Genomic DNA, 16,878 nt, shown 5'->3' with positions numbered 1-16,878 from the left:
TAGTCGTAGTCTTTTCTCAAGCCTGATTCTGTGAACGGGGGAACTGGGGCGGGTTTTTATTTTTATTTTTAGAAATGGACACTGTATATTTATGAAGACGACGCGGGATGGGTTGAGTGTGGCGAAGGGGGATGTTGAGGTCGGTTGTATATAGAACTGCTTTACCCATCGACCCTCGCCTGTGTTTTTCTCAGGCAAGATGGACTGTACATTGAAAGGCACTGTGTGGAGGACAGTTGGCGTGTTTTTAAAATGAAGACTTTTCAAATGGAGGCCGGTCTTGGGGGGGGGGGGGGGGGGGGGGGGGGGGGGTGTTGGTGATACCGTAGACTGTTTTCCGGGCGGTCGCGGTGACGGTGTTGTTTGGCAACAGTTCTTCCTCCAGCTTTTGGGAGGAAAGGTGTAAAAGGAGGCTGAAATGTCGAACCCTCTCAATATTTTTTGCATGCTGTTGTACATAACCCTCGTATCAGTCCTTTTATTTCAAGAGGCTGGATATCAGGAAGTGCTTTTCTGGGATGTTGTCCGTAGGACAAACCGATGTTTTGAATATGAAATATTTGCCCCTTAAAAAAATTAAAAAAGAAAAAAATTTAAAACGTTTCCCCCCCCCCCCGAGAAGAAGAAGACACAGCAAGGTGTTCGTTTGTCCGCAGCTTCTAGTGGTTTTATGGCTAAAGCTCTTTTTCCAATCGTTTTCTTTTCTCGTGTAAAGTAACAAAACAAGTGTATGGATGTGAACCTGTGTGGCTGTGTAAGAAATGTGAAAAAGCTTGCTCTTTATTTTCTATCTCCCTCCATCGTTATCAGACTGTACGGCAGCCCAGAGTTGCTTCTTTGGGGGGGGGGGGGGGGGGAGGATCACAAAGCTAACCTGTGTTCTTAGGTTATCGCCATAGAAACACGCACCGGTTTTGAAGCGTTGCGTCTCTGAACGCACACACACACACCCTGGCCATCTGTCGGTGAGGGAGGCCTCTCTCTCTCCCTCTCTCTCTCTCTGCTTCTTACAGACCCAAGCTACGTTAGCTAAACACCCTCAGGGACTACTGTAGACAACACTGCGATCTCACTCTTATTCAGGTACTTAATCTACACCGAGGCCTAGCAGTGATCACACCGTTTTCCTATGGTTTGTTTTCATTTGTCGACTTCTACGCGGATGATAACGTAATTACCGGGGCGGGGATAAGTGATCAGAAGCTGTCGTTTTTCTCATCAGGTTTTTCTTTCTATTCGTCTTTCCACCACTAGCCTTGCTTATCTGTCTCTATATCTTCTCCTCTAGCTCTTCTGTTTTTTTTTTTTTATCTGTGGATCATTCAGTATATTATGAATGTCAACTTTACTGCTCAGTTCAGGATAGATAAGTACTGTTTGTGCCGGTCACGACGGCGGCGGCTTGTTCCACGCGGCCGCCCAGAGAGGCGCCGGTCATGGGGCCGCTGTCGTTAAGGTTGACAGGCCATCTGATCCGGACTAAAAAAAACAACCGCCACATACAAGTGCCAAAGCAGCAACGAGGCTTTCAACATGGTCTAAATCTGAATGTAGAATTCATATTTTGGCCTTTGCACAAACCCCCTTCACGCTTTCAGTTCACGGTCGAGGGCGGCGTGCCATTATCGGGGCATCTGTCCGATTCAAGCGCCTAGCTGCTGACACGCTCCTCTCTCCATGAATGACGGCATCGCGTGGAACATCTTAAGGAATGTGACGGGGGCCCCGCCTTCGGTTTCCCCCCAAGCGAGCTGTCTTCATACCGAGCTTTGGGGGTAATACTTGGAAGCCTCTATCACTGCATTTGAGCACGGGAAGCGATCCGTGTGAAGGACAGGGGGACGTGAGGAGGATGTGAGGAGGAGCACTGAAGACCTCTGAGGTTTACCGCTTCCTCAGTTCATCCGTCACGAGCGTAGTGGTCGGTAGACCCGGCCTGTTAGACCAGTGACGAGCTGCACTGTGACGCTCTGCCTGTGGCCCCCTGCAGGACGTGGGCCTGGAGTCCTACAGGGCAACCCACAACACAACCACAGGGCAACCCACAACACAACTACAGGGCAACCCACAACACAACTACAGGGCAACCCACAACACAACTACAGGGCAACCCACAACACAACTACAGGGCAACCCACAACACATAGCCATACAGAGAAGTTGTGTGATGACCAGGCAGAATATCGGTGGAGAGACGACAAGGATATTTTACGTTGGATCGCATCCACGTTGCATATTTGTACCTATAGTACAAACAATCAAACTGGCAAAGTTCCACGAGAAGACATTTGTTTCCTAGTTTCACTCTTTTTACGAACTCTGTAACTCTTTATACATTCCAGGCATTGTTTTCTTTTTGGTAGTAGTGCAGATTTGTTTTAAGGCTTGTGACGGAGGAAGTCCTGATTTGGTCGGAGATAGCCAATGACATTAAGGGGAGGGGTTGTGGGGGGGGGGACACACAGTGGGTCTTTGTCACGGTGGTTGGATTGTGGTCGATAGCGGGATGAACTGTTTTTGTTTTGTGGAGTCGGGATGTTCTCTTGCTCCCAGGTCTCCTGTCCTCCTCTAGTTATGAACGGAAGGCTGGACGCCGCACTTTCAAGGCCTGCTGGTATTTCCTCTTTCCGAGCAGATGTTTTTTGGGTTCGTCGATATATACCTCATTCCTCTAGTCCAGGCGGGCCCGGGGAAGGGGGTGGGTGGGGTGCTGCACCCATGCTACTCAGGACATGCCCTGATAGGACCCCCATCCCTACACCCGGGCTGTACCTGGACTATACCTCACACATACACACAGGTTCTCCAAATACCCCAAAATGGACCTCATTTTTTCAATATCTACTGTTTACAGTTTGACAGAAATTGTATAATTTACGAAGAAAAATAAGTATTTTTCTCATGTTGTAGTTTTATTTATGTACACAGTTTCTTTTTTGTTTTTGGCTCTTTTTTTTGTACCTTGTGAGTTGAACTTTAAATTCTGCTAGGCTTATATGATCAATGTCCATTGTAATTGAGCACTTAAAGAGGATCACAATAATTGGTTTTGATTTGATTGATTGATTGATTGATTGATTGATTGATTGATTGATTGATTGATTGATTGATTGCACTATTTGTTTTTTTTTCTCTCTCCCTGTTTTGAATGCAAAATCAGATTTTTTTCAGATTGGGCTAATGAATAATAAACTCATAATGTATGTGATTTTTTGAAGAAAATTTATTATGAAAAAGAATATTTTATTTTCCTGTAGTCTGGTTAATTTTTATTTTTTTTATTCTTTTTGTTTTTTAAACTTTTATTTTGCATTGAACGTTGGGCAACGCTGATTAGATCTGTCTTTGTGCATGTGTAAAATATTTGACTGGTTATGTTATATTCAAATTAGGAAAGAAATTGCCATTTTCGCCACACATTTCAGCTGTAATGTTGTGTAAGGTAGTATTCACTGGATGCTAGAACCTTCTTTTCAAAACCACTATTCTTCTAATAAATTTTGTTGTGAAAATAATAGCAACTGTCTGCGTTTTTATTTGATCTCCCTGTGTTACTTATGCAACACCATACGAGAGCTTAGATTAGATTAGATTAGATTAGATTAGATTAGATTGGATTAGATCAAATGTATTGTCATCATGCAGCACAAGTACAGTACAAAATAAGTTGCAAATGCAAAAATGTAACAGTAAATCACAATAATAATATACAATGTACAATCTACAGGTAATTAAACTGGGTATAAAATATATAAATGAGTACTACTGAGTAATAGTGCTAATCAGATGTACAGTGTTATAGTATCATTATGTACAGTGATACAGGTATAAAGACACTGGTGTGTACAGTTACAGCTAAAGAGCCTGTTGTGTGTGTGTGTGTGTGTGTGTGTGCGTGTGTGTGTGTGTGTGTGTGTGTGTGTGTGTGTGTGTGTGTGTGCGTGTGTGCGTGCGTGCGTGTGTGTCATGGTTGGGGCCAATTAATTTCCATTTCAATGAATTTCAATACAGGAATCTCAGTTAATTTGCCGATGACAGAATATTCAGTCAATTATCTGTCAGTACAGTAGGTTGGATGAGGTAGGGCAACCTGCCCCTACGGTATCTATTTTTCAATAGAAAAGGGGGGGGATTTAACTGAGGGTGGACTGAGTGGTGAGCAAGCTGACCCCCGGTCACAGTGTGTGTGTGTGTGTGTGTGTGTGTGTGTGTGTGTGTGTGTGTGTGTGTGTGTGTGTGTGTGTGTGTGTGTGTGTGTGTGTGTGTGTGTGTGTGTGTGTGTGTGTGTGTGTGTGTGTGTGTGTGTGTGTGTGTGTGTGTGTGTGTGTGTGTGTGTGTGTGTGTGTGTGTGTGTGTGTGTGTGTGTGCGTGTGTGTGTTTGTGTGTGTGTGTGTGTGTGCACTGTGCGGTGTGTGTTTGTGTGAGCTCAAGTGTGCGTAAGCGATGTGTGTGCACTCGGTCTAATTTGCAGATTGAATTGCTCCGCTCCTGAGAGACAAGAAGACTGACGGATCCAGCCCTCCTCTCTCGCCCAGGCCGGCGCTGTGTTTGTACATAGGCTGGGGTTAACGCGCATGGATGAACAGGAGGTCGGTAAGGGTTAAGCACCTCCCCTCTGGAGGAAGCCAACAACCAGGAAGTAAACAACACACACACAACAAACAAGCCCCGCCCACTCCTCTCGGTAGAAAAGAAAGCCGTCACAGAGACGCCATGTGCCATTTGGAAGAATCGATACATCGGGACAAAATGATCCCGATTTAGTATTTTTTTTAAATAAACGTTTAAATAATAAAATATTTAAACGACAAATGTTTGTTTATTTTGCAGCAATTCTTTGTCGTTGCCGCCATCTTTAGTGTTACAGATTTCCCCGTTCAAAACGGCCACAGTGATCCTTCTCATGTTACAGTCGCTGGTCTCTGGATGTGATGGAGGAGTGCAGCGCTGCATATTGAATGCACAGTGCAGAGTTGCAATTCAACTGAATTTACATGAAATGGGGATGTTTTAACTAAACATGACAGAAGACCTAGTATTTTTGTATAGTATAAAGTATTTAAAAAATAATAATAATTTGTACGTTTACACATGCAAACATTTTCGATTTTCACTTCTTTTAGAAGCAGGTGGGTGACTTTGATTCTGATCAGGCACTGCCTCTGTGAAGCCTCTCTCTCTCTCTCTCTCTCTATATATATATATATATATAATATATATATATATATATGTCTCTATGTCTCTCTCTATACAGTATGTATCTCTCTGTGTCGCTCTCTCCCTTTTCTCTATCTTCTCTCTCTCTCTATCTCTCTCCCCCTCTCCTCTGTCTCTCGCTCTCCCTCTCTATGTCTCTCTATCTCTCTCTATGTCTCTCTCCCTCTCTCTGTCTCTATCTCCCCCTTTCTCTCCCTCTCTCTCTGTCTCTCTCTCTCTGTCTCTCTATCTCTCTCTCCCCCTCTCCTCTCTGTCTCTCGCTCTCCCTCTCTGTCTCTCTCTATGTCTCTCTCTCTCCCTCTCTCTGTCTCTATCTCCCCCTCTTTCTCACCCTCTCTCTCCCCCTCTCTCTCTCTCTCTCTCTCTCTCTCTCTCTCTCTCTCTCTCTCTCTCTCTCTCTCTCTCTCTCTCTCTCTCTCTCTCTCTCCTCTCTCTCTCTCTCTCTCTCTCCATATATATATATATATATGTCTCTCTCTCTCTCAGGGCCTGAGGACACAGGCCTTGGCGGCAGAGCAGAGACTGCCGAAGACAAATAACTTTTCAGGGCACATGAAGTAGGTCATCCTCATATCAAATATTTATTCCTCATGCTGAGCCTCGGGCTCCAAAAGGCCTCCCTCCTTATATACTGTGTGGGTGTGCGTGTGCGTGTGTGTGTGTGTGTGTGTGTGTGTGTGTGTGTGTGTGTGTGTGTGTGTGGGGGGGGGGGTGCATAAGATGTTGAATATTTGTTGGCTGTATCGTCTATTCATGGTTCTGACCTCATTCCTCCAGCTTGTATTTCTTTATTACACGCACATTGAAATTAGTGTTCACTGTTGGCATAAAATAACATGTGTATATTTGTGTGTGTGTGTGTGTGTGTGTGTGTGTGTGTGTGTGTGTGTGTGTGTGTGTGTGTGTGTGTGTGTGTGTGTGTGTGTGTGTGTGTGTGTGTGTGTGTGTGTGTGTGTGTGTGTGTGTGTGTGTGTGTGTGTGTGTGTGTGTGTGTGTGTGTGTGTGTGTGTGTGTGTGTGTGTGTGTGTATTGCTCTCCCAGCAGGCAGCAGTGTAGAAGCAGGCCGTTCTCCATAACATCTGTGCAGCTGAACTGGGACAACACTGACTCTAGGCTGGTAAAGCTATGCCTCCTAAAGTGTGAAAACGGAAGTACAGGAAGTACGGCTACAGGCTTTCCGGTTTCGACAAAACAATTATAGAAACGTGTGAAGTGCACAATATTTCCTCGTTTAAGCCACTGCAACGGCTTTGCCTGAAGAATTTACTACACGACCGGGACGTTCTATAGCTTGTTTGCCGACAGGATTCGGAAAAGTTTGGTCCGTTCGGAGGCAGCTTCCAGGGGAAGTACATACACCGGAATTTCTACCCCATACACACTTTCGGCCGTAGTGCTTTACCAGTCTTCATCTCACGGAGGAGATAAACTGGGAACGAGGTTAAGTAATACAGCTGAGGTTTTGGAGGAGAGCTGAGGGTCTGGAGGTTCTGGACACATGAGGTTCTGGACACATGAAGTTCTGGACACATGAGGTTCTGGACACATGAAGTTCTGGACACATAAGGTTCTGGACACATGAAGTTCTGGACACATGAGGTTCTGGACACATGAAGTTCTGGACACATGAGGTTCTGGACACATGAGGTTCTGGACACATGAAGTTCTGGACACATGAGGTTCTGGACACATGAGGTTCTGGACACATGAGGTTCTGGACACATGAGGTTCTGGACACATGAGGTTCTGGACACATGAGGTTCTGGACACATGAGGTTCTGGACAGCTGAGGCTCCTGTATGATACAGCACTGTTAACTGGAGTGCAGAGCACTGGAGACACTGAGTCTTTAGGACTCTTTAACACTAGCACAGCCATGGAGAAAAATGCCACTAATTCCCGCCGGGAACGGGTCAGAAGACCCGACAGCTTAGTTGTGTATTGAAGTCAAGAAGTGAACATATCTCTCCCTCTCACACACACACACAACACACCACACACACACACACACACACACACACACACACACACACACACACACACACACACACACACACACACACACACACACACACACACACACACACACACACACACACACACACACACACACACACACACACACATACACACACACACACACACACACACACACACGCACACACACACACACACACGCACGCACACACACACACACACACACACACACACACACACACACACACACACACACACACACACACACACACACTCATAGGGGTGTGGGGCGCGCCCTGGGGACCAATCCAAGTGCTCCTGTCCGTCTTCGTCAGGGACGCGAAAGCGCTAGCGATCTGTTCTGCATGTTTTTCCATTGGGTTTATCTCTTTTTTTCCGGGAGGGAACCCTTGCGAGCGGGGAGAGAACATGCCAAGTCCACACAGAAAGGCCCGGGAGATACCCCACCACCTGGGTAACTGGCAACGCAGCGACCTGGTCTCCGAGCGGGAGTCGAACCCAGGACCTTCTAGCTGTGAGGCTGTGCCACCCGACTTGTGACTCAGACTTGGACTCGAGCATTGACTGCATTCGGACTCGGAAGGTGCAGATGAGGACTCAGACTTGTTAATTGATAAATACAGTTGTTGTTTTTTTGTTTTATCATTTGGCATAAGATATTGATGGCTAGTGCATTTTGTTTGGCTATTGTGTCACAAAGTAAATAAAGTCCCTTAGATCCCAGACTCTCTGCGGTGGTAGGCGAGTGCTTAGTCCGCTGCACCACCCAGCCGCACCGCTCATGTACACTGTAAAAAATGCATGTTTTTTCACGGGAAATTCACTGTATTATTTACATTTACATTTAGTCATTTAGCTGACGCTTTTATCCAAATCGACTTACAAGTTCTGTACGACAAGTCATCAGGAAGGATACAACTCTATCAGCTGAGTAACAATGTTCATCAAAGTGTTGCGTGTTACAGTGTAGGTTAGTATATTAGGACATGTGCATGACAGTAAGCTTAGTTAGGGTTAGATTTTTATTTTTTTTATTTTTAGATAATGGTTGAAGAAGTGCGTCTTTAGTCGACGGCGAAAGATTGGACGGGTTTGGCTGTCCTAACTGGGGTGGGTAGTTAATTTGTATTATTATTATATCTGTATTATTTTACAGATTACTTTTGTTTTTTCTACTTTAAGTGTAAATGCGATAAAAATACAGTAAATTACCTTTTATCAAAATATTAACCATTAAAATAAAGGTTGTAATCTGTAAATGTATTTGATTTTACTGTAATTTGACAGTAAGTATTTGGCAACCATTGATGCCAGACATTTACCGTTTTCTTGCAGCTTTTTTTCTTACAGTGTAGATGTAGTTTTTTTTGTATGTCAGCTCTTTGACCGCCAGTCAGAGTGGACTCAACCTTGATGACTCGGACTCGGACTCGAACACTGGGGACTCGAGACTCGACTTGGACTCGAGATTTAGTGACTTGACTACAACACTGGCTGGAGGGGCCCACAGAGTACGTTTGAATGTCTTTCTATTTTTCTGTTTCTTTTCTGGCTTCAACGTCTAGCCCAGGGACTACAGCTGAAAACTAGCAACCCTGCTAATGTTGTCATATTTACAGTTTTTCATTTGTATTCATTTATAAATGTATAACTGTTGATTGATATGCACTGTCCCTGATCAAATAAACAGAGTAAATAAAAACATTAAAAAGAAGAATGCTGCATGTTGATTCTGGCTTAAAGAGGTCTGTTTTCTGGTCTTGTCTTGTCTAACTAGTGAGTAACAGTCAAATAGAAAAAAAGAAAAATATCTACTGTTGAGTAACATTAAAGTGCATAACAATACATACATGTGTGTACAGTATATACAGTAATATACAGTGTAACAAGTGATTAATTGGAATATATATAACAAGGTTACTGAGTACATATATATGTTAATGTAATGTATGTACAGTATTATTATCTACAGTGATACAAATATAAATATACTATGATAGTAAGTAGGGATGCTCGATATTGGCTTTTTTACCGATACCGATATACCGATATTGTCCAACTCTTAATTTCCGATACCGATATCAACCGATACCGATATATGCAGGGTTCCCCCCCCCCCCCCCCCCCCCCCCCCCCAAAACTGAATAATTCAGGTAATTAACATTACATATCTCTTGTCATGTAATTAACACAACATTATGCATACGTTGACAATAAATAAAATAATAATTTGTTCTTACTTGCTTGCCTGGGTAAATAAAGGTTAAATACAGTACTTTTCGCACTATAAGCCGCACCTGACTATAAGCCGCAGCAGCTAAATTGAATGATGTGTACATATATAAGCCGCACTGGACTATAAGCCGCAGGTGTTTTAATGTTTAATTACAATATGTAATTAGCATTGGGACACAATACTGTCGGACAAATAACAAGAATTAACTCATTTACAAGTTGTATTAAGTTTAGCAAATAAGGGAACAGATAAATAACATTTCAATGCAGTCAAAAAAGCAATATTTCGATTTTTACATTTTCGGGTTTGGTCACGTCGAGTCACATATAAGCCGCACCGTTATATAAGTCGCAGGGTCGAAAAATGGGGGGAAAAGGTGCGGCTTATAGTCCGAAAATTCTGTTAAATGTAAAGAAAATAAAATACATTTTTTTTTTTGAAAACCGATACCGATATTTTCCGATATCACATTTTTATGCCAATATCGGCCGATAATATCGGACATCCCTACTAATGACTCATAAGAGTAGGTATGGGATATGAATACTAAATGGACTGCATTTCTATAGAGCTTTTTATCCAAAGCGCTTTACAACTTATACCTCACATATACTCACACATTCACTCACTCAGTCACTCACACAGTCACTCACACATTCACTCAACCATTCACTCACTCAGTCACTCACACATTCACTCACTCAGTCACTCACACATTCACTCACACGTTCACTCACCCAGTCACTCACACGTTCACTCACTCAGTCACTCACACGTTCACTCACTCAGTCACTCACACGTTCACTCACTCACACAGTCACTCACTCAGTCACTCACACAGTCACTCACTCAGTCACTCACACAGTCACTCACCCAGTCACTCACTCAGTCACTCACACGTTCACTCACTCAGTCACTCACACGTTCACTCACTCAGTCACTCACACGTTCACTCACTCAGTCACTCACACAGTCACTCACTCAGTCACTCACACAGTCACTCACTCAGTCACTCACACAGTCACTCACACAGTCACTCACCCAGTCACTCACTCAGTCACTCACACGTTCACTCACTCAGTCACTCACCCACGCCGGAGGCGACCACGCAAGGTGCCGACCTGCTCATCGGGCGCAGTTAGGGGTTAAGTGTCTTGCTCAAGGACACTTCGACACGCTGCCCGGGAGGAGCGGGAATCGAACTGGGAACCTCCGGATTACCAGATGACCACTCTACCTCCTAAGCCACTGTCGCCCAGCTATATACATGGATATAGATATATAGTATATACAATGTGGGGTCGGGGGTCAGGAGCAGAGAGGACAGCTGTGGACCTCCTGCACCCAGGAAATCACCTGTTCACAAATCCCCCCCCCACAGGAAGGCCCTTATCAACACTGTTTTAAAAATCTCTTTACATGCCAATGCACGTGAACTTTGGGCATGTATTTCTTGCAGCAAACAGGGTATTTTATCTTTTCATGTGAACAAATACTTGGCCCGTATGTATGTGTGTTTTACTTCATTTTGTGCAGTGTGCTCGATGTAAACAGGCAGACTGTATGACTACACTGTGCTTAACTGTAAACAGGCAGACTGTATGACCACACTGTGCTTAACTGTAAACAGGCAGACTGTATGACCACACTGTGCTTAACTGTAAACAGGCAGACTGTATGAGTACACTGTGCTTAACTGTAAACAGGCAGACTGTATGAGTACACTGTGCTCGATGTAAACAGGCAGACTGTATGAGTAAACTGTGCTGCTTAACTGTAAACAGGCAGACTGTATGAGTAAACTGTGCTGCTTAACTGTAAACAGGCAGACTGTATGACCACACTGTGCTTAACTGTAAACAGGCAGACTGTATGACCACACTGTGCTTAACTGTAAACAGGCAGACTGTATGAGTAAACTGTGCTGCTTAACTGTAAACAGGCAGACTGTATGAGTGCACTGTACTTACAGTTTTTCTCAATTGCTTTGGTGCATTTCTCTGATCAGAATTAAAGTTCTCATAACTGTTAGTGCATTTCTCAAAACAATTAGTACAAATAGCAAAACCTAGTTGATAACCTGCAGAAGCTTGTCACTTGCTCAAAATAGATAGTTCATTCCTCAAAAGCAAGTATTCATGTCAATGAAAGTGTCACTGTCATCAAAATGAAAAGTCCTGACACCATTGTTTATGAACAAGATAGTCAAATGGCTTTGTCATGTTTTCATTATGACAGATCACTCTGTAAGTGTTTTCCAATGCAAAAAAGTAAGATATTGGTGACACTACCTGAAAATGCTCAAGACAGCACTATACACTATTTGCACAGCCATTTTAAATCTACAGTTACACATTACTGTACACACTGTACACATTGTAATATTCCCCCCTTGTTGGTCTGGGACATCAATGGTTGCTCTCTGTCCAATGGGATTTCTTCCACGCCGTCTACCTTTTGCCAGATTGAAACCCGCCTCATCAACGTATAATGTGTGCAGCGGTTCCCTGGTACACGCTTTATCCCAGAAGAGAGAGATAAAAGCTATAAACTTTTCCTGTCTAACATAATGCATTTTGGACAACATATTGTACAGTATGAACTGTCAGGTAAGTGTACTGCATGGCACTACACAAAGTAACCAGTTTACAGCACTGAACATTAGAGTATGCATAGAACACATTTTGTTTTACTTGTGCATACTGGTGGCGGATCTCCTTCACTCTGTTCCAGTCAAATGGCTACTCATTTGTCAATTGTACTACAATTGTTTCATGCACATTTAATTTCCACTGAGCACTCTGTCAATTGTAGCGATTGAAACGGATTCAATATTCCCAAAGATGTTGTCATCCTCTATAACAGCGCTTTGTATCTCTGCAAACCTTATGGCATTGTTTGCAATCACCATTGCACAAATGTCTTCCTCTTAAAAAGGGGCCCTCTTCCACCTCTGCGAGGTTGTCTTGCAATCCTATGTGGTGCAGAGTAAAATTACAGTAATGTACAGCAAACATGAGATATACTGCTTTACAGTAACCCATATTACTGTAGTGTACAATAACAGTGCTTCCCACTTGTAAAATAATGCAGTACAGTACCATACTGTAAATATGGCAAATATTTACTGTAACACTACTGTACACTACAATACAGTCAATCTGAGCTGCAGTAAAGCTGTCTAAATGTAAAATGTAAAAAGTGACAAGTTCTTGTCCCACTGCAAGCTTCATGTATGACACAATGGCAGTAGTGCAGTGCAGATTGTTTAGTGCTGAATTACTGTCCAATGTACACACCTGCTCTCCCGACGAAATGTTTGAATACAGTCATTTAATTTACAGTGGTTCTCTCAACATTTGGCTGCACCCTTTGACCAGCCTCAGCCATTGTGAGGCCGTGATTGATAGATTTTGACAACTAGTTCAACATTTTTGTATGTAATGACTCAATCAATGAAATGAGGACTATTAGTTTTATAGGGAATGACTATTCAGCAGTCATAAGTATAGTTAATTTTGACTGACATGAGTCACATGACATAAGCAAATGATAATGTTATAAAACAGCAGAGAATTGTATGAAAGCAATTGATGCATGTCCAAAAGCATTTGTAATTTGTTCGGAGGAATGAGAAACTGCTACTATGATGTGCACAAATGACAAAATGTTGTGGAGGTTGAACTAACAGTTATGAGAACTTTAATTCTGATCAGAGAAATGCACCAAAGCAATTGAGAAAAACTGTAACTGTAAACTGGCAGACTGTATGACTACACTGTGCTTAACTGTAAACAGGCAGACTGTATGAGTAAACTGTGCTGCTTAACTGTAAACAGGCAGACTGTATGAGTATGACTACACTGCAGGACAAAGTAACAGCACCTGTACTTCCCCTATGAAAGACTTTGATTTGATCTTTAATTTTTTATCTCGAACAACCATAAACACACAAACTTGAAATAACAAAAAATAACAAAAACTAAATAAAAATAGAATAAAAAAAACGAAATAAAATACAGATAGAAATAAAATTAAATATATCTTCCTAGACATGGAAGCAATTGTCAACATAGCTCAAGACAAATGGTTTTGTTCGAGAAGGGACAGAAAGAAGCAAAGCTTATCTGGTCCTGCCCCTTCCTTATAGTATCATATTAATATGTAATAAGTTATCTATCAATATAAAAAATAATATACCTATCCACTACAGCAAAAGATAAATAAATAATTTAAATAACTTAACGACAGACCTTGTCAAACTCAACAACATAAACCTTCTATATGGGTCTAAATGTGTCTGTTGATACAACAGCTGTCAGGAAAGAAACCAGGAACCACGTTGTTCCCTAGCAACGTAATTCCATTGAAAAAGGTCTATGAAGTATATTCACTGATATAAAAGCCATTTATTGCTCAGTTCATTTCAATGGTTTACTTTGTGTATGGAATGCTGGTCACAGACACACAGATTTTTAACAGATGCATTGTCCCCACGAAAAAGGTACTGGTTTTCCCGAACCAGAAACCGTGGGTGGACAATTCCATAGGAGTGTCCCTGAATGCTCGCACCACTGCTTATAACCTGGGCAGAGCGTCAGGAAATATGGATGAGTATAAGGCTACAGTCTATACTCTGCGCAAGGCCGTAAAGCTTGCTAAGAGGACATACGCTGGCAAGATAGAGGCACAAATGGCCCAGAACGACACAAGAGGTTTATGGCGAGGACCAGAGCCTTCTAAAAGAGAGTTGCGACACTCTGTGATCTCTCCGCCACGCGATCACGTGGTTCATGTACAGTAGCTCACATAGTTCCTCAACAAATCAGCTGTCAACCTGATTTTAGCGAGACAGAGCAGCAGCGACTACTACTGTTACAGCGATTTTCGGTAAATATGAACACAAAACGTGCATTGATCACTGTTGTGTTCTATCATTTATATGTCTGCTACTTTATTATTTACATTTATTTATATTATATTACTTTATATCACTAGGCGATGGCAGCAATATCAACATCCTACTCCACTTCCTTGACGTCGACCAGTAGAGAGACCATGATGTCCGAAGAAGGGACCCGCGCCGCGCAGGAGATGGTAACCATTCATATTGTAACCATCAATGTATTATAAGAGCTCTTATAATACATCCATGATGACTAACTTAAACGCTACATTTCATACTGTTACTAGTGTTCACACTGTATATATCTTAGCGTATTCATACCACTCTTTCCATACTGTTCATTCTGTTAATGTTCATACTGTATATCTTAGCACATTCATACCTACCTTTACTGTTTATTGTATTTATATATTATACATAATATGTAAGTTAAATTACACTGCACTTTACTGCTTCTTTTGCACTTCTGGTTCGATGCTAAACTGCATTTCGTTGTCTCAGTACTTGTAGTCTGTGCAAATGACAATACATTTGAATCTAATCTAATCTAAATATCAATCATGCCAGAAACTACTCAATTAAGCCAAGAAAAGAAGTTTGGTCAACAGTAGAAAAAATACAAGGCAAGCAATTGCATTCCACAATTTTTTATTATTATTATAGGCCTATAATATGTCCATGTAGAGGTCCAGTCTTCCACTCCTGTTGTTGGTAGTGCTAGATTCGGGCCTTGCTGTCACGACTGCTGCTCACAAACCTCAGACTGGACACACGTACGTCATTATAGTGGTAATTTATCCTAGAAAACAAAACAGGAGTTGCTCATGCACTATACAACAACACACATCTTGTATCTCTTCTCATCTCTAACATTTCCATTCCACAGCATGCAAGCATCCTGCTTCAAGGTGTATGATTGATTGTGTATGTGACAATAAAACTCGATTTGATTTCAATATTTTAGAGGGTTTAGAGTTCACCCACCAGTTTCTGCTGTGGGAAACTTGGTATTTTAGTATACATATTTTGCTTGCTTAATCATAACATCTAACTTTTATAGATCGACGTCTTACCATGGTTGGCTGTGCAGCATTTGGATGCACCAATCGGTCAGAGAAAGGGATCCGGATGTATGGCTTATTGGCTTCCCAAAAGACACAGACAGGAGAAGAAAAAGGTTGACTAGTTCATATAGTTGAACTAGTATACAGCTCAGACAACAACTTAAAGGTCAGGCCAGCTTGACTTAGATATGACATGTCCAAGTAAATCACATCTTGTTATTTTTCTCGTTGTCTTCATATCAATCTTGTGACAGATACGACAAAACCCATAATCTCATCTTTGTTTACCTTTCTTGTCATTATCTGTTATTAATTTGTCATCTTAATTTGTCAAATTTTAAACTGTGCATAATCTTTCTATGGCCATAGAAAACAGATAATAAACTACATTCTATTTGTGATACAATTTGACTCATCTGAATTTCTACAGTTTCACTGTTTGGCTCATTTAAAATATTCCACAACAGGTTCAATGTGTTTTACTGTAATATGTACATGACTACAATGAATTTGTGATTGACAATTATGGGGTAAAGTCTGGAATGATTCTGCAGGCACATTTTGAGGGAGAGCAATTCACAGCAAACCAAAAAGGCCAACTAAAATTGAAGGCTGATGCTGTTCCAACCATATTTGTGCGTCGCCCTAAGCCCAAGAGGAGGAAGGGTCCCGCTGTGAGAGCCAGCCCAAAACCTCCAGCACATGTTCATGCAGTGGCCAATGACCACACATATTGTGCCCAAATGAACTTTGATATGAATAATGTCAAGTCAAGTAATTTATTTATAGAGCACATTTAAAAGCTCGAGAGCCAACCAAAGTGCTGTACAGTACAGTCAAGGTATAAAATCAATGTCCTATAAAATACACAAATACAAAAAGGCACAACAGGACAGGTCAGTACATTAAAAAAAATAGGACAATAGCACACCGGGGACAGAGGTTCCAGTTATAATTATAATTGATATAATATTTAATATTTCAATGACTAGCCTACACACCCTCGCTGTAACACTGGAAATGCCATATTATCATTTCAGATTGTAACATATAAAGATGGAACCAGGAGTATTAGGGGAGGTGTTTGACATGCTGAAGCTGAAGGTAGATGGCCTGACAGAGATGATAGTGTCCGATAATAATGATAGTGTATTCCCCACAGTTACAGCATGTTTTGAAAAGCTTACGGTGGGAGGGAGAGGGAGTTGGCTGGACTGCAGTGGGACTGCAGGCTCTGAGAAATAGTTGAGAAAAGACCATTAAGTTAACATCACTACATGACAATAAAACATGATTATTTATTCATATGAAAATCAATACTTTTTTGCTAACTGAGAATGTTGTCTCCAAAATAACTGTTAAGCGAAAACAAATGAATAAATACCCCGGGGGACACTCCTCTTCTGCGGCTGGGGAGAGAGTCGCCGCCACACGGGATACGGGAGGAGGCTGTGGGA

At 42.0% G+C, this 16,878-nt stretch overlaps 1 pseudogene across 1 annotated transcript in view; it reads left to right on the top strand.

Annotated features, from left to right (window-relative positions):
- Positions 1-2,147, top strand: part of LOC311231817 — a 101,803-nt pseudogene extending 99,656 nt beyond the window's left edge. Inside the window, exon 7 of the transcript in view lies at positions 1,991-2,147. The product of the transcript in view is annotated as an uncharacterized misc_RNA (transcript). The remainder of the gene's footprint in view (positions 1-1,990) is intronic.
- Positions 2,148-16,878: the final 14,731 nt, after the last annotated feature.

This window comes from Notolepis coatsorum (genome assembly GCF_963971535.1).
Source record: "Notolepis coatsorum genome assembly, chromosome: 7".
In the NCBI taxonomy this organism is placed as follows: domain Eukaryota; kingdom Metazoa; phylum Chordata; class Actinopteri; order Aulopiformes; family Paralepididae; genus Notolepis; species Notolepis coatsorum.
This window is presented reverse-complemented; position numbering and strand designations above follow the sequence as displayed.